General features: G+C 51.8%; 1 long non-coding RNA gene across 8 annotated transcripts in view; it reads right to left on the bottom strand.

Annotated features, from left to right (window-relative positions):
- The window catches only part of KLC1, a 67,033-nt gene extending 54,309 nt beyond the window's left edge, over nucleotides 1-12,724 (bottom strand). For 6 of the 8 annotated variants that reach the window (XR_001919855.1, XR_001919856.1, XR_001919857.1 and 3 more), the window contains exon 1: nucleotides 12,460-12,724. This is a non-coding gene — a long non-coding RNA (kinesin light chain 1). The remainder of the gene's footprint in view (nucleotides 1-12,459) is intronic. The other 2 variants (XR_001919853.1, XR_001919852.1) reach the window with 1 other exon arrangement.

The raw sequence follows: 18,383 nt of genomic DNA, 5'->3' as shown, positions 1-18,383 counted from the left end.
ATTCTGACAGTTCTCGGGTGCAAAACGAACTTCCTATAAACACAGAAGATGGCATAGAGAAATAAAAAGATGGAGGAGAAAACATAGAAGTCTTTGCCTTGCAAAGACTGATAGCAGAAAACCATATTTAAGATGTCTTTCCAAGAGCTGACCCGGTGAGAAACCGGCAGCCAGCCAGATCCACGGCCCATCTATCTACACAAGCGGAGGAACAGGAGGCAGGAAGGTCCTGATGCAGGAGGAGCCGGGAGGGGAGGGAGGGGAGGGGGAGCGGGGAGGGGAGGGGAGGGGAGCGGGGAGGGGAGGGGGGAACGGGGAGGGGAGGGGACGGGGAGAAATGGGGGAGCCTCTAACGGGTCTGAAGAAACAACCCAAGTGGTATTCGGGGAAGCTCAGTCCCATGATCTGAATGCTTGTGCTCCCCAAATCCTTCGCTGACACCCAGCCCCGACCTGATGGCATGGACAGGCAGCCTTCAGGAGGCCCTGAGGGTGGAGGGGAGCCCGCGTGAGTAGGACTAGCGCTCTCACAGAAGAGACCCTGGAGGCCCCCTCCCCCCTCCCCAGTGACGCCCGGAGACGCCTCTGAAAGAAAGCAGGCCCTCACCAGGTGCTTAACCTCCAATCACCAGGACCTTGCACCCGCCAGTCCTCAGCATTATGAGAAACAAATTCCTGTCGTTTATAAGCCACTCAGTTCACTGTATTTTGTTGTAACAGCCTGAACAGACTAAGACGTTCAGGATCCTGGAACCCAAGATTACAGTGTTTTGTGGGTAAGATGATACGAGTGTCAAAACTTAAAAAATTAAATGATTTATTTGCAAAACAGAAATAGATACAGAGAGGTAGAAAACAAAAGCACGGACGCCAAAGGGGGAGAGCGGGAGAGAGGAGCTGGGAGACCCGGATTGACGCATATGCACTCTGGCCGCTATATATGAGATAGATAACTAATGAGAGCCTGCTGTAGAGCTCAGGGACCCCTACGCAGTGCTCTGCGGTGACCTAACTGGGAAGGTCAGATATAGAAAGAGAGCAGATCTATCTATGCATATAGCTGATCCACTCTGCTGCACAGCAGAAACTAACATAGCCCGACAGAGCAACAAAATTAAAAAAAATTTAAATACACAAACGACCCGTCAATTCCACTCCTGGGTATATGCCAAGAAAACTGAAAACATGTTTATGTAAAAACTTACACAGAATGGTCCAAAACAATAAAACTCTGGACAATGTAGAACTTGTAAACAAAAATTTCGCCATTAATCGTAACAGGAAGAATGTGGAAACGACCCAAATGTTTTTCAACTAACGAATGGATAAACACAGTGTGGTCTAACCATACAGCGGGATATTATTTGGCAGTCATAAGGAACAAAGCACTGATACATGTTACTACACAGCCAACCTGCGCTAACTGAAGGCGGCCAGCCACAGAAGGCCTCACGCTGCCTAATTCCACTACATGAAACGCCCATGGGGCTGGAAAGCAGATCGGTAGCGGCCAAAGGCTGGAGGGCGAGGACAACCAGAACTTTTTTTTAATTAAATGATACAAAGCACAGAAAACAGAAACACAAAACCCTACTCTGAGACCTACCTCACCTACTTTAGCTTTGTCAGGGAGTCACAGAAAGAGTCATTTCTCAATCTTTTTATCCTCTGCCCTCTTTTGACAAACAAGAAAAATCTAAAGCCCTTTTCAAGGTATTTTAAATTTCTAATACACAATGCATTACTTACTGCTATTAGACAAGCAAAGTAATCAATAGTAATACTAGAGATAAAAATTGCCGGGACCCAGCGTGAGGAACTCCGCCCGTGGCAAAGGTCATGAGGAAGGAGGCTCGGCATTACGCAAAGGCGGGATCGAGCCTCAGGAGACCCCCTGTTTCCGAGCATCTACCCCCAAAACCAGAGTCTGCCTACTTTACTGTTTTATGCTCTCACCTACACGTCTGACTTTACGGGGGGCTGCCCACCACCTCTCTCAGAGAAGGAGTTAACTTGAAGCTCCAAGTTAATAAAAATTCCTGGGCGTGACAAGAGTGTTTCAACTTACAAACTCCTCTGAAGGTTCTCTAGCCTGCCTGAGCAGGCTCGTCCGGCCACATGTGATTGTTTATAGCCTCCCAACCGTGAGAGGCACGAGACACTGTAAACTTCCTAAATACAGACTCTTTTGAGAAGTCAGAAAATTATTAGTATAGTATAGTGGGTTGATTAGAAATTATATTGGTGAAGGGTTTTCATTTGTTGAGCCAATATTTGCTGCTAAATCTCCATATTCCCTGCCCTTATAATGAATATAACTAGCATATGGGAGAAATAAGTATTAACCTTTACATTAATCATGTTAAACGTTAGGCTAAGTAAATTCCTTTTCTTGATTATAACCCCCTGCACCCTCACCCTATAGGAATGCAACTTTATCTGGTACCTTTGGAGGGTGGCGCCTGGTTTAAGAAAAAATCACCCCTGGAAAAAGTAAGTTTTCTGGTTGACTGACCGTTATCAGAAAGGGCCATAAAATGCCAGCAGGCCTCATGGCCAGAAGATGATGTAAAACCCCTAAGACCTTTGTATACTTCTATATGAAGCACCTGATTTTGATAAAGGTCAGGTCGGCTGACCCCGCGTGACTCTGTATTCATCCCTATGTATAACAAAAAGTATATAAGCAAACCTGAAAATAAAGAAAACGGATCAGTTTCTGGAAAGACTGATTCCCCCGTGTCGTTCTTTCCCCTTCTGCCTGAATTCCCATCTGGAGTGTGGATACTCTCCAAGCCTGCTAATTTTGCCTGGGCTTCTAAGATCTGACCGGGGAGGCCTCCGTGTCTCCTCTCCTTCGGGAGAATGGAAAGATGCCTGTGGCCTACGTAGGTGGTGCAAATTCCTTGTCTTGGAGTTCTATTGGTATTCCACGTAAACCAAGTTATTCAGCCTCTTTTTCTCCACTAATATTTCCTACTACACTATCCTTTTCTAATCTCTCTTTATATCTATAATTAAATAAGTTCTTTCCTAGGACACCTACTCCGTCTCCCCTTCGAATTACCCTGGATCCACCGGGGCTGGACCCTGGCAGGAAATGTACATTAACTTTTTTGGTTCTGAAATTTCAAAATGAAAATTACACAGTGTGGAGTCAAGGGAGAATAGAACTTACTTGAAAAGTAAACAGTAATTCAAGCATCTCCACAGGATGGCTGGTTTTGTTTTGGTGGGGGCAGGGGAGGATAAGCAGGGAGAAGGTGTGTCCCTCTCAGTTTATATAATAAAGTTAAGGTTCATACTGAAGCAAAATTCAAAAACGTCTCCTGCAGGGTCTCAATCTTTTTCACACCATGACATTTATGGCTAAAAATGCAAATGTCACGCCTCTCGTGGTTTGTATTACAATAGTGAATTTGTTTCCTAAATATAATATCACATTATAACGATAAACATATTTTATCCAGCTCTACATGTCCTACCCTTCACCCACGAAGAAACAGCGTAATCTCCTCATGGGAGGAGGTACTCTACCAGGAAACTTTACCTCTGGGCTAGGAAAAGACAGAGGTAACTGACAGGTATGAGTCCAGAGTCTGAAGTGTTCCCGAATGGAGACTTGCTGACTCCAACATTTTCTACTAGAACCACAGCATCTCCTCTGATCTAACTTTATCTAATCCTTTTAGTTCCTCTGCTGAACTTGAATCACTTGGACTTCCCTGGTGGCTCAGACGGTAAAGCGTCTGTCTACAATGCAGGAGACCTGGGTTTGATCCCTGGGTCGGGAAGAATCCCTGGAGAAGGAAATGGCAACCCACTCCAGTACTCTTGCCTACAAAATCCCACGGACAGAGGAGCCTGGTGTCCATGGGGTCACAAAGAGTTGGACACGACTGAGCAACTTCACTTTCACTTTCAAACTTGAATCTCAAGGGTGAACTGAATGAATCAATCCTGCTGGATTAAAAATCAGAAAAACCTATAAAGTGAAATGCTTTAAAATTAAAGTCTCCACAATTACAGCATCTAATCTGACCATGTTTCCATCCAGAAGCTATAAGCCACTAGATAAAACAAAAGCATGTGTTTTCCTCCTGGGTGAGTCTACCATAAACCCCTGCAGGGTCAGAGCGCTGGGCACTTATCCCCCCAGCCCTGCTCAGAACCTGACTGAGCGGGGTCCTCCTGGGTGAGTCTACCATAAACGCCCCTGCAGGATCAGAGCTCTGGGCACTTATCCCCCCAGCCCTGCTCAGAACCTGACTGAGTGTGGTTCTGTTTCGCAATCGGCCACCTCTGTGTAGAGACCCTCTGACTCTGATAACCAACCACACCACCTGTAGGAAGAATTTTACAATGTAGCCAGGTCCCTCACCAGCAGGTGTCGTGCCTCCCTCTCCCCGCGCAGGGCTCCAGGCCAGGGCCGAGAGCGCCCCGAGGTTGTTCAATGTGACGTGGGATCACAGGCCCATCTCCCTGGATGCGAATTTTAAGCATGAGAAACTACAGGGAAAGGTACTACATGAAAATACAGGAGAACACGTGTTTTCCTAAAACAAGGATGAGTGAGCCCAAACGACGCGGCTGTCTCTGTTACAAGTCCTTGGTTGAGCAAGTGAAAAGGAAAAACCACTTCACCAGACAGTGTGACTAAGAGAATACATAGGAGGATGTTACGGGTGACGGGCCAAACGAGTATAAATACAGAGTATTCATTCTGTGGTTTAAAAAAGCATTTTTATTTCAAAATGAAAAATGTCAGCTTATTAGCATAATACCATAAGTCTAAAAGTTTATGTACTTAAGTGCTAATCAATAACACACAAATGGAATAATTTTCTTTAACTAAAAAAAAAAGAATTTTAAAAAATCTGAATTCTCTTGAAAGAAAGAAAATGGGAAAAGAGAAACAGACAACTCACTTAAACCTTCACATCTTTCTGTATCCTAAGTTTCCCCTAAAGAGCACACATTTTTAATGCTTTTCAAACGAAAGCAAAAGAAAGCAGGAACCATGAGGAAAAAAACCTGATAATGTGGACTTCATCAAAATGTAAAACTACTGATTATTTAAAAGTGAAAGTGAAAGTCGCTCAGTTGTGTCCGACTCTTTGCAACCCCACTGACTGCACCATCCATGGGATTCTCCAGGCCAGAATACCAGAGAGGGTAGCCTTTCCCTTCTCCAGGGGATCTTCCCGACCCAGGAATCGAACCGGGGTCTCCTGCATGACAGGCAGACTCTCTAAAGGCACAAGCAAAGAACAGTTAAGCCCCAGATTGGGAAAAAATATCTTCAATATGTGGCAAAAGACACAAATCCAAATCCCTAGAGAACGCCTACAATCACCATTTTTTTAAAAATTGTTTTTAAATGAGTAAAAGAATTGAACAGACACTTCACAACAGCAGGTATATAAAAGGCACGTATGTTAACAAGTGCTCACCATCATTAGTCATCTGGGAAAGGCGCCCTAAACCCATCAGGATGCCACCAGCCAGCAGCTGCTATGATGAAGCAGACAATACCAAAAGCTGGAGAAGAGTGTAAAGCGCACAACTGCTTTGGAAAGCTGGCAGTGTCTTCGAGGTCAATCCTACGCCTATCCTATAAGCGATTCCACTCCTCGATATTTATGCAAAAGAAATGAAACTGTGGGACTTCCCTGGCAGTCCAGTGGTTAAGAGCGTCCACCGCAGGGGACATGGGTTTGAGGGAACTAAGACCCCACGTGACCGGGCCAAAAAAAAGAAGAAAATGTGCGTCCACAGTCCTTACAAGAATGAGCGCTCCCTGCCCCAGACGCAGACCAGGAGGAAAACGGCGAGACCGCGGCAGATCTGGACACGGGGCACTACTCAGGAACAGAAAGGGACAGACCACTGATACACGCCTTTCCAAGTGCTGAATTTTAAATGGCTATGCTGGGAAGGAAGCTGGATGCAAAATGTACGTACTGTTTAATCTCATTTATATGTTATTTTAGAAAAGACAGATCTAATCTGGAGTTATAGCAGAAAATCAGTGTTGCTGGTAGCGGAGTGCAGGCCACCTCCAGGAGCTAAGAGAGCAAAGCCCTCAGCAAGAGACAGCCAGTCAGCGAGAAGACCAGGACGTCAGCCCTACAAACACAACAACGGAACTGTGCCACAACCAAAAGAGTTTACAAGAGCACTCTGAGCTCCGGAGAACCACAGCCCAGCACAGATGGCAGCCCCAGGAGCTTGGGCAGAGGCTGCAGCCAAGCCACGCCTGGACCCCTCACCCAGAGACTCTGAGACAACAACATTTATCGTGTTATGCTACTCAATTTGCAGCGACTTATTATATGGTAAATAGGAAACTAATATAAATTTCACACACAAAAAAGCTTTAGAACTTAATGATGTTTTAGTTAAAAAGGATAGAAACTATAGAAGAATCTTAAAGACATTATGCCAAGAGAAACAACCCAGCCACAAAAAGACAAAAACTGCATGACTCCAGCCATGCGAAGTACCTAAGGCAGAGAAAGCCATAGAGACAGGAGCAGAATAAGGCAGAGAAAGCCATAGACAGGAGCAGAATAAGGCAGAGAAAGCTATAGAGACAGGAGCAGAATAAGGCAGAGAAAGCTATAGAGACAGGAGCAGAATAAGGCAGAGAAAGCTATAGAAACAGGAGCAGAATAAGGCAGAGAAAGCCACAGAGACAGGAGCAGAATAAGGCAGAGAAAGCTATAGAGACAGGAGCAGAATAAGGCAGAGAAAGCTATAGAGACAGGAGCAGAATAAGGCAGAGAAAGCTATAGAGACAGGAGCAGAATAAGGCAGAGAAAGCTATAGAAACAGGAGCAGAATAAGGCAGAGAAAGCCACAGAGACAGGAGCAGAATAAGGCAGAGAAAGCTATAGAGACAGGAGCAGAATAAGGCAGAGAAAGCCACAGAGACAGGAGCAGAATAAGGCAGAGAAAGCCACAGAGACAGGAGCAGAATAAGGCAGAGAAAGCTATAGAGACAGGAGCAGAATAAGGCAGAGAAAGCTATAGAGACAGGAGCAGAATAAGGCAGAGAAAGCTATAGAGACAGGAGCAGAATAAGGCAGAGAAAGCTATAGAAACAGGAGCAGAATAAGGCAGAGAAAGCCACAGAGACAGGAGCAGAATAAGGCAGAGAAAGCTATAGAGACAGGAGCAGAATAAGGCAGAGAAAGCTATAGAGACAGGAGCAGAATAAGGCAGAGAAAGCTATAGAAACAGGAGCAGAATAAGGCAGAGAAAGCCACAGAGACAGGAGCAGAATAAGGCAGAGAAAGCTATAGAGACAGGAGCAGAATAAGGCAGAGAAAGCTATAGAGACAGGAGCAGAATAAGGCAGAGAAAGCCACAGAGACAGGAGCAGAATAAGGCAGAGAAAGCTATAGAGACAGGAGCAGAATAAGGCAGAGAAAGCTATAGAGACAGGAGCAGAATAAGGCAGAGAAAGCTATAGAGACAGGAGCAGAATAAGGCAGAGAAAGCTATAGAAACAGGAGCAGAATAAGGCAGAGAAAGCCACAGAGACAGGAGCAGAATAAGGCAGAGAAAGCTATAGAGACAGGAGCAGAATAAGGCAGAGAAAGCTATAGAGACAGGAGCAGAATAAGGCAGAGAAAGCTATAGAAACAGGAGCAGAATAAGGCAGAGAAAGCCACAGAGACAGGAGCAGAATAAGGCAGAGAAAGCTATAGAGACAGGAGCAGAATAAGGCAGAGAAAGCCACAGAGACAGGAGCAGAATAAGGCAGAGAAAGCTATAGAGACAGGAGCAGAATAAGGCAGAGAAAGCCACAGAGACAGGAGCAGAATAAGGCAGAGAAAGCTATAGAGACAGGAGCAGAATAAGGCAGAGAAAGCCACAGAGACAGGAGCAGAATAAGGCAGAGAAAGCTATAGAGACAGGAGCAGAATAAGGCAGAGAAAGCCACAGAGACAGGAGCAGAATAAGGCAGGGAAAGCTATAGAGACAGGAGCAGAATAAGGCAGAGAAAGCCACAGAGACAGGAGCAGAATAAGGCAGAGAAAGCTATAGAGACAGGAGCAGAATAAGGCAGAGAAAGCCACAGAGACAGGAGCAGAATAAGGCAGAGAAAGCCATAGAGACAGGAGCAGAATAAGGCAGAGAAAGCCACAGAGACAGGAGCAGAATGGTGGTTGCCATGGGCTAAGGGGATGGAGGAAATAGCGAGTTATTTAATGGATACAGAGCTTTAGTTTTAAAAGATGAAAAGTTCGAGGCTTACTAGACGATGATGCAAATATATTTAAGACTACTGAACTTATTTAAAAATGACTAAGATGGTAAATTGGGTTAAAATCACAATCTAAAAAACAAAGAAATCAACATAGTCTTCCCATTTGGTTAATAACACAAGTCATTTTTAAACAGAATAAGTGAATTTAAGAGAAAACACAACACCATAATCACCGTAAGAATGAAGACTCAATCGGCTCTCACTGACCACGCGGCCTGCGTGAGCCTCTGTGAAGAACACAAACACACCAGCGTGGTGGCCCGAAGCACTACACCTTAGACAGCAACTCCCCGGAGTGACCGTGACCCCTCTGCACCACTGGGCTTCTGAAAAGGAAGAAACCGGCAGGCGCTTCCCAGGGAAGGCAACTGGAGGGCTGACCTTAGTACTGCTGTGACCCTGGTTCAAAACTTGAAACACGCAAGAAAAAGAAAGTGAGAAGCCTGACTTCCCAGCTGTAGACCTCTGGTTGATGGAACCTTATCCAATGTCTCCAATCCTCACTTTCCCCAGCAACAGGATGGAAGCGATCACCGCACCAAGTTCACCTGGCGCAGTGATACGCTCGCCACTCCAGCTCTGCCAGCAGCAGCAGGGCAACTTCAGAGGCGGCGCACAGGCTTCCACAGCCCACCATCGGAGGGACAACCCACGGCTGGAGCTGAGGGGACTGGGATAGCTCAGAACCAAGGAAACAACTTCTACTTTATAGATGCACTTAGCTTAAATTGTTTGTTCTTTTGATAGTCACTTACATCTGCTTTATTAAGTTATCAACAACACAACACACCAAGCGTATTTAAAAGCTCTCATCTGCCTGCAAAAATCAGTTAAAAAGAAAATCAGAGGCGTTCCCTGGTGACCCAGTGGTTAAGAATCAGCCTGCCAATGCAGGGGACACGGGTTCGATCCGTGTTCGGAGAAGATCCCACATGCCTAGGGGCAACTAAGCCCGTGCACCCAGAGCCGAAGCTCTGCAACAAGAGGAGCCACTGAATCGAAAGCCCGGGCCCGGCGACGAGGAGCAGCCCCGACTCGTGACAACCAGAGAAAGCCCGAGCACAGCAACGAGCCCGGGGCACTCAGAAATAGAAATTAGTTTTAAAAATATTCTTAAATCTAAATACAAGACAAAATCATAGTTCATTTTTTATCTAAGAGTACATTAGCCCGTAAGCTACCGGACAGAACGGCACAAGAGCACCTTGGGAGAAAAATCGCTCATCATCTCTCCAACGGCCTTCCTGCCTCGGCAAGCAGGACAGTCTCAGGAAAACTTGAAGAGTCTTAATAGCCCTCCAGAACCAAATCCAGTACTCTTCCGTCCAAATCTTCCTCTGCCCCTTAGCCAACGGGATACTGCCCTCCTCCTCCTCCGTGTCCCCGGGCTTCCCTCCCCTCGGGTACTCCGCGATCACTACCAAATGTCAGATGCTCCCCAATCTTTATCTCCAGCCTAACTCCAGACCTGATCTCCGACTGACCACCAATCCGCTTGGCCACCGTAAGCGCTGTGGGTTTAACCGGCCCAGACCCACGCTCACCATCTCCTCCTCCCATTCTTCCCACCGACCCAGACCCACACTCACCATCTCCTCCTCCCATTCTTCCCACCGACCCAAACCCACGCTCACCATCTCCTCCTCCCATTCTTCCCATCGTGGTGGGCGTCACCTGCCAGTGAGTCACCCACGAGAAAGACAAGGAAATGATCGATGCATTCTTTCACATTATATGCCAAGGACCGACACAACACACCAGTGCCCTCGTGGAGACTGCAAATGTAAGTGGAGGAGACAGACAATAAACTAAACAAGAAAATAACTAAGTAGGGAATTTCCTGGTGGTCCAGTGGTCAGGACTCCATGCTCTCCCTGCCAAGGGCCCAGTTCAACCCCTGGTCGGGGAACTAAGATCCCAGAAGCCAAGCGGTATGGCAAAAGAAAATAAAGAAAAAAATAATAAGTGAAACTCAGTGCTGCAAATAGTGAGTCGTGCCAAGGAGTGTGCGGGCAATTGAGGGCACGACGATACCCAGAAAAGCGGACCCAGACGCACCTGGACGCAGCCGAGTGAGTGCAAGACAGGAAGGTGAGCGGAAAAGCCGAGCTGTGGCACTTCCGGAACACGGCGAGAGCCTCAGCAGAGGAGCGGCGGGCTGAAGCCCCCCGAGCCCACCGCCCCGGCAGCCCCTCTCTAGCTCTGCTCCCGGCTCCTGTCGCCGAGGCTGCGCCCCGGACACGCTGCCCCCCACCTCGCCCCTTCAACCTGCAGCATCGCCACTCCCAGGCCTGCCTCACAGCCAGACTCACTCACGCAGAGCACTCAGCACACGCGTACTGTCATCCGTGGTCCAGACTTCAAGCTGCCCCCGAGGACAGCGATGCCTCAGCAGAGCACGCACCACTCAGCTGGTTCTCAGTGGACCTGTAAGACCGTGCCTTCACATCTTAACAGGCTAATCCTGTTTATCCCAGGCCACAAAGCTGACATCTAAACTTCCCAGCACTTCTGTACTGATCGTATATTTGTTAATAAAGTTCTGCTTTCTTATCATACTTCACTTACATTCCAGGTCATACAAATCCTACAATTGATTTAACTTCTCATTTTTCAATTTCTAGTTTTCTTTTTATAGAATTCTAGTCTGAGATAGTTTAGAGCCCTACATGGAAAGCTATGCACTGACTTATTTTTCAACATTATGAAACACGCTTAAGAAGGTATAATTTTTTTAAAAAATGTAAACTTTAAGTCACTGCAGTTGAGCTTTTACTCACTATGAAATGCTTAAGGCATCATGTGGCTCTCCTCTGCCTTCTCCTCCCTCCTCCTCACTGGTGATGCCCACGCATGTCTTTCTTCACTATGCACGGTGGACAATGCGCTTAGAAAACACTGCCAAGCCAGGTGACCGAGCCAGGACACAGTGAAATGACCACCCCACTGTCGTGTCAGGACAGCACAGGGCGGCCAGACGCGTCTGCAACATGAGGTTGCATCCTTGGATGACTCGGAGAAACTGGCTCTTAAGAGAGGGTCCTCCCCCCACATACAATCCCACACGATCTGGAATTTTTAGCATTTAGTATGTCTGTACTCTTAGAGTACCTAGGAAACAGAACAATGGGTCACATTTCCCACCTTGACAAGTCTTGCTGCCGGTCTGTGAAAGAGGGTCATCCTAAATAAAACGATGAGATTTAAGGACGCTGTTCCAATTTCTAATGGAACTATTCACTTAACTAGTACAATGTATATACTGAGCTAATTATTCTGATCAATGTCTCAGTCATGCTCTACAAAGAAAGTCTAGAAATTTAACTCATGCAAAGAATCAAAGAACCAACTGCCACTTCACACAGCAATTTAAATGGTGTATCGCAAATGTTCTGCTCTCACACTTTCAGAAAAACATTTTTTTTCCAAGAACTCCTTATCAAACGGTTAATATGCAAACTCTGAATATGCTGCTTAAGGAAAAAGTAAAAAAAAAAAAAAAAAACCAGCAACAATACATAATCTTTAATACAAAACTGCCTGCCTCTACAAATCCTTTCATTTTTTAGAGAAAGAGGTACAGCAAATGAGACCCGAGTACGTATTGCAGGGCAGGGATGCTGCAGGTTAAGCAGGGGCAACTCCAGCCTAGGCTGATGCTGTGGACGAGGCACTGAGGGTCCGTCACTGGAAGAAAAGGGTCGCGGGCGGGCGGGGTCCAGCCGGCCTCTCCGGAGGGACCCCGCACGCTTCCGAGCCGCCGGCCGCCCGCCCGAGAGCGTGACAGGCGCGTCAGCCCAGGGCGGTGCCGCGGGAGAGGGCGGAGGCCGGAAGGAAGGGGACGGGCTCGGACAAAGCCAGCCGTGCCGGCCGCCCCCTGCCTGCGCGCCCCGGCCCCCTCCCGGGGCGGCTCCCGGGACCCCAGCTGTCCCCCCGGCGGGGCCGGGCTGGGGATGCAGGGCCGGGCCCGAGATGCTGGCCGGGCGGGGCCGGGGCGAGGCGGGCGGGCGGAGGGCGCCCGGACCCGCAGGGGCCGCGGCGGGAGGGGGCCGGGGCCTGCAGGGGCAGCCGCCCTGGGGGGCGGCCGGGGCCGGGGGGAAAGCGGAGGCGCCTGCCCGAGGACCGCGGCGGGCGGAGGGGACACGGGCGCGGCCGGGGGGCCCGGGCCGGCCGCCGACTCACCGTGCTGCTCCCACGGGGCCGCGCGCTCGCGCTGTCAGCACCGGGAGGGCGCGGGCGCGTGCGCGGAGCCGGGGCCGCCGGGGGCCGCCGCCTCAGCCGCCTCAGGCGCGGCGCCGCGGTCACGAGCGAGGGGCGCTGGCGCGGCCGCCCCGCAGCATCCTCAGCCGCCCCCGCGCGCTGTCTCCCGCGGCTGCTCCTCGCAGCTGCAGCTCCGCGCCCGGCCGGCTCCGGGTCTGCCGCTCGCGCCGCCGAAAATGGCGTCTCCGCGTCCCTCCCCCGGCTCGGCGCTCCCGCCCCATCATGCCGCGCGCCGCCGTGACGTCACCGGCCCCGCCGCCGCCGGGGGGCGGGGCGGGCGGAGCGCGCCTCGGGGATGGAGATGCGGTCCCCGGGCGGCCGCCGCGGGCAGCCTGGGGGGCGGGGAGGGCCCTCCTGGGGCGGCCCCGCGGGGGCACGGGGCAGAGGGGCGCTCGAGGAAGGCGCTGGCCGAGTACAGCCGGTCAGCACCACGCCTGGGCCTTTCCCTCCTGGGCGCGGCCGGCTCGCGCTCTCACGCAGCAGGAATAATGTTTATTCTTATGCTTTATGTGCTCATTTAAGTCTTTCCAGAACCCTCGAGGCGGGGTGGGCTGGGGGAGCTTTCGCCAGCCACAGCAAAAGAAAGGGTCCAGAGGCCCTGGGATAAGCCAGGAGGCCGCCGGCCAGGAAAATCCAGTCTTCGGTGGAGACCTGGCTCCCAAGCCCCCATGCCCTGCCCATGGTCTCATTCCTTCGCCCCTGGGCCATCGGGTCTTAGAGGGCCCGAGCTCAAAGGCACTGTCCAGGCTCTCCCCGCGGCCCCCAAGTCCTCGCAGGAACCGCACCCCAGGCTCATGAGCGGGGTGGGCTGCTTACTTAACCCCTACTTCCTGCCAAAAGCAGAGATGCCACCTCTGCTGTCGGACCCCACCCGGCAGCCATCGCCAGGGCACACCCCTGGCCACGCGGTGCCACGACCTCCAGCCCAGCCAGAAGGGCAGTACTTCCAGGTCAGACCACGCTGCTGGGCCCCATCCTGCTGCATCGCGGCTCTGCAGGCCTGACTCAGCAGCCAGCCCTGAGGACGTGCTGATTCAGTGGGCAAGGCTCAGCTTTCCTTGCCTGCCACCAGCTTGAGAGAACCCCATCCTCCCCACCCCACCCCCGTGCCTGCACAGGTCCCAAGTGGCATGATTAACCAGGAGGGCTTTCGGTGCCAGCCCCACATCCCCCCAACCCCCCTACACACTTGCTTTTGAACTGCTGAGCTTTTCAGATGTTACCACCCCAGCACCAGCAGCCATTTTAACCCTGCAATTACTGAGTCACCCAGGAGGAAGTAAATGCTGCTAGATTTTCACAGGGAGGTCCAGCTCCTTTGCTTTCATTTATAAATGCGAAGTTGAGCTAAAAGAGGGGACGCTCCCAAGGTGACACAGCAATCACTGGGCAGAGAGAGACCAGCAGTTAATCAATCAACCCCTCCACACTCCCTTACTGGATCAGCCACACTGCAGCTTGGATGTGATCTGCTTGTCAACAACCGCCTTAGACTGGACACGTTGGGCAGCTGTTACCACAGCGCTACAGAGAAGGAGGAGCAGGCTGAGCAAGGCTTCCCCTCTGTCTGTGACTCTAGGCTCAGTGACTGTTCCTTCCACTCACCCATCACAGAAGCGAGTGAGGGACCTGGGCTGCTCACGCCCTTTTCTGATGGGTGGCCAAGAGTGGACGTCTTTGCGATTACTCAAGCACATCCCTCGCATCCCCACTGCTGCCAAGCTGTTCAGGCCCTATTATCTAGCTCTTTTATTCTCTCAGCAAATACCTGTGGAACTGCCAGTGGTCAACATAAGAGCCAACAAGCACTGGTAAGCAGGACACAGAAGATGCCCGCTCCCGCTTGCGCAGTGCTCAGTCATGCCCCGGTGGCTCAGCGGTGAGGAATCCGCCTGCCAAGCAGGAGACACGGGTTCAGTCCCTGGGTCGGGAAGATCCCCTGGAGAAGGAAACGGCAACCCACTCCAGTATTCTTGCCTGGGAAATCTCACGACCAAGGGGAGCCTGGCGGGCTACAGCCCATGCGGTTGCAAGAGTCGGACATGACTGAGTGACTCAGGACTCAGGCTCACACGATTACCACTGGCAGAGGCAGTGAGCTCAGGCAGGCAAGTGGGCTGAGATCTAAGCAATAGGAAGGGGCCACCTGCAAAACCGCTGGGGACACAGGGGCCACTCCAGGCCAGAGTCCTCAGGCGGGGATGAATCTGAAGCAATGAGGGAAAAAGAGCAATCACCCACCATACCCGGGGACCCTCCCGGAAGCGCGTCGAGGCACCCTCCTCTGGGCAGCGGGGCAGGGCACCCATCCTCACCAGGGTCTCCCACTGAGACCAGCAAGCGTCTGTCCATCTGCCTGTCCATCTGCCTGTCCATCTGCCTGTCCCTCTGCCTGTCCCTCTGTCTGTCCATCTGTTTCCCTCTGTCTTTCCCTCTGTCTGTCCATCTGTCTGTCCGTCTGTCTGTCCATCTGCTTGTCCCTCTGTCTGTCCCTCTGTCCCTCTGTCTGTCCCTCTGTCCATCTGTCTGTCCATCTGTCTGTCCATCCGTCTGTCCGTCTGGGCATCCCATCTCCTTCAGTCCTCTGACTCTCACAGTGACCCCCAAGAGAAGTGCCGCTGTCTCCATTCTACAGATGTTGCAGCTGAGGCCCTGCATGTTCTGAGGTCTGCCTGCTGCCTCCCTGCTGCTGGGGAAGAGGCATTAATTCATCTTTAGGAACAAACGGCAGCCCTGGGTCTCCGTGTGCACGCACCCGCAGAGCCAGGAGTTGATGCCTTTGTGGTGGGGAAGCCTCTGCAGGGGCAGCGAAGCCTTCCTCTATCCTTCCCATAAACCTGGAGACAGGCAACAAGTCTGCACATCCCTGTAGCCAACAGCCTGCCGGACCAGCCTGGGTCCTGGAGGGGTGGAGCTGTGCCTGGGGGGCCAGCAGGCACCCCACCCCATAGGCAGGACTAGGGGTTCCTCCCTCCTCACTCCTGGGTGAGTGATCTGTTCCAGGAAGGCAGCCTTGGCCGCTGCCTCCTCCTCTCCACCCGTCTCTGCCTCATCCTCCTGCCCTGCCCTCTGCCCTCGTCTGCTTCTGTCTCCTTTCCACCTTCCACGCCCCTGTTCTAACACCTGAGACATCAACAGGCAGCCTGTAGGTCGAGACAGAGGAGCTGGACCATGTGGCTGCGCCTGCTGTACAGCCCCCAGGGCCCAGATGGAGCAGTGACTGCGGTCCCTGGTCAGTGAAGGGGCGGGGGAGGGGGGAAACCACGATAAATGCTAACCTCCTGCTGTTTGGAGTCACTGAGGCATCACAGGCTAGGAGGGTTTGGTTCAGTTCAGTCGCTCAGTCACGTCCGACTCTTTGCAGCCCCATGGACTGCAGCACGCCAGACCTCCCTGTCCATTACCAACTCCCGGAGCTTACTCAAACTCATGTCCATTGAATCAGTGATGCCATCCAACCATCTCATCCTCTGTCACCCTGTTCTCCTACCTTCAGTCTTTCCCAGCATGGGGGTCTTTCCCAATGAGTCAGTTCTTCACATCAGGTGGCCAAAGTATTGGAGCTTCAGCTTCAGCATCAGTCCTTCCGATGAATATTCAGGACTGATTTCCTTTAGGATGGATCTCCTTGCAGTCCAAGGGACTCTCAAGAGTCTTCTCCAACACCACAGTTCAAAAGCATCAGTTCTTCAGCGCTCAGCTTTCTGTACGGTCCAACTCCCACATCCATACACAACTACTGGAGCCAGGATTTATTGAGAACCAGTGATGTCCCGTGCAAGGTTGGGCAATGGGAGAACGCCCCTGCACAGGGGAGCCCAGGGCCTGCAGCAGCTGAGACAGGAAGCTAGGCGAGGAGGGTGGACCAGGTGAGCCAGGGATCAGGGGACCCCTGCAAGAGGGGCATTCACATGGCACCTGGGATCGCCCCGGTGGAGAAACTGCAGGAAGAGAAGCGTGGTACCCAACACACCACACAGCCTTCTGTCTCCAGTGGACAGTGGGACCTGCCTTTACCATGGTTTTGAAGCATCCATCTTTTTATTGGAAATGTCTGTGGTTGTCTGTGTCCAGAGGCAGCCCTTTGGGGGAGACCAGGATCAGGGGTTTCCCTTTGATCCTGTGGGGTCTTCAGAGGTGGGAGGAGGAGGCAGCGGCCCCAGTCCTGTGAGGGCCTGAGAAGGAGGAAGGGAGGGAGGGAGGAAGGGGTTAGGAAGCCGGCCTGCCCGGGAGGGGCCGGGAAGCGGTACTTGGGTGGCGACCCGGCCCAGGTCGTAAGGGCGTTGCTCCCCTGGAGGGACAGGGAGCGGGGAGGGTATATATAGGCCCGTGCAGCCAGGACCCCTCAATTCCCCGCCGGCCCCACCGCGCGCACCCCTAGCCTGGGCACCGCCCGCCAGCCCGGCCGGAGCAGCCTGGGCATTCTCTGGCCTTCTCCCAGCCGGCGCCCCCGTGCAGCGGGGCAGCCTGGCATCCAGACCCACCGGGTTGATCCCTGAGCAGCCAGCCTCGCTCTCCGCGGAAGGCCACACCCTCTAGGGCTTCGGTTCTGAAAATGGTATTTATCAGATTTTCAGGGGCTTTTCCTTTAAAGAACCGGCGCTGCCGGCCTTCATTGAGCTCTGGGAACGGCTCGCTCGGACAAATGGGAAGACAGCGGGCACGCCGGGTGGGAAGGGACCCGGGGTGGGGCAGGGGGCGAGGAGGCAAGGGGAGCTGCAGGGAGAAGCTCCGCCCTCTCGTTTTGTCTTTTTGTTTTGTTTTTGTTTCTTTCTGACGTGAAGCCTGGGTTCTGCTGGAGAAGTCCGAGCCCGCGGGAGTGCCCTGGGCTCCCAGCATTCCTGAGTGCTGAGTGCGGTTCATGATTTCTTTCTTTCTTTTTTAGGAAAAAACCTCTGCAACGTAGGATGCGCGCATCGTTTTCTGAACCTTATTTTGCTTATGTGTTCGGGCCTGCCCAGTCTTAGTTGCGGCACAAGGGGTCTTCCCTGACGCAAGCGCAAGCGGGACCTAGTTCCCTGACCAGGGTTCAAACCCTCACGCCCTGCACTGGAAGCGGGGAGTCTTAGCCACTGGACCTCCAGGGAAGTGCCCACACGCGTCTTAAGGAGACCAGTGGTGCGTGCGTTCTAGTACATGCTCACAGCTGCGCCACTGAAAGCCCCATCAGAAAATGGAAGCCTCCCATCACAGCACAGAATGCCCTCCCGGGCCTTCCCAGCAATCGCCCCACCACTGCGCTCTGCTGTCTCCTTCGGTTTCACTGTGATGAGCTTTGGGTGCTCAAGCGTTCTGCCTGAAAGGGAGCCACAGGGTGTCCGCCTGTGTGCCGGGCACCTTTCTTGCAGTGAGTAGTGTGCACCCCTGTGGGTGCCTTCCTCCTGTTGACGGGACTTGGGCCACTTCCACGTCGTTTACTGTGAATGACTCTGATCTAACCTTTCCCCTGCAAGTCTTTGGGGAGCTTGTTGTTGTTGTCCAGGCTTGTCCAACTCTTCGAGACCCCATGGACTGCAGCACAGCGAGTTCCTCTGTCCTCCACCCCCTCCCAGAGCTTGTTCAAACTCATGTCCGTTGAGTCGGTGATGCCATCCAAACATCTTGTCCTCTGTCGTCCCCTTCTCCTCCTGCCTTCAGTCTTTCCCAGCATCGGGGTTTTTTCCAATGAATCAGCTCTTTGTATCACATGACCAAAGTACTGGAGCTTCAGCTTCAGCATCAGTCCTTCCACTGAATATTCAGGGTTGATTTCCTTTAGGATAGACTGGTTTGATCTTGCAGTCTAAGAGACTCTCAAGAGTCTTCTCCAGCACCACAGTTGGAAAGCAATGGAGGATATACATTTC

Source organism: Capra hircus, chromosome 21, assembly GCF_001704415.2.
Source record: "Capra hircus breed San Clemente chromosome 21, ASM170441v1, whole genome shotgun sequence".
NCBI lineage: Eukaryota > Metazoa > Chordata > Mammalia > Artiodactyla > Bovidae > Capra > Capra hircus.
This window is presented reverse-complemented; position numbering and strand designations above follow the sequence as displayed.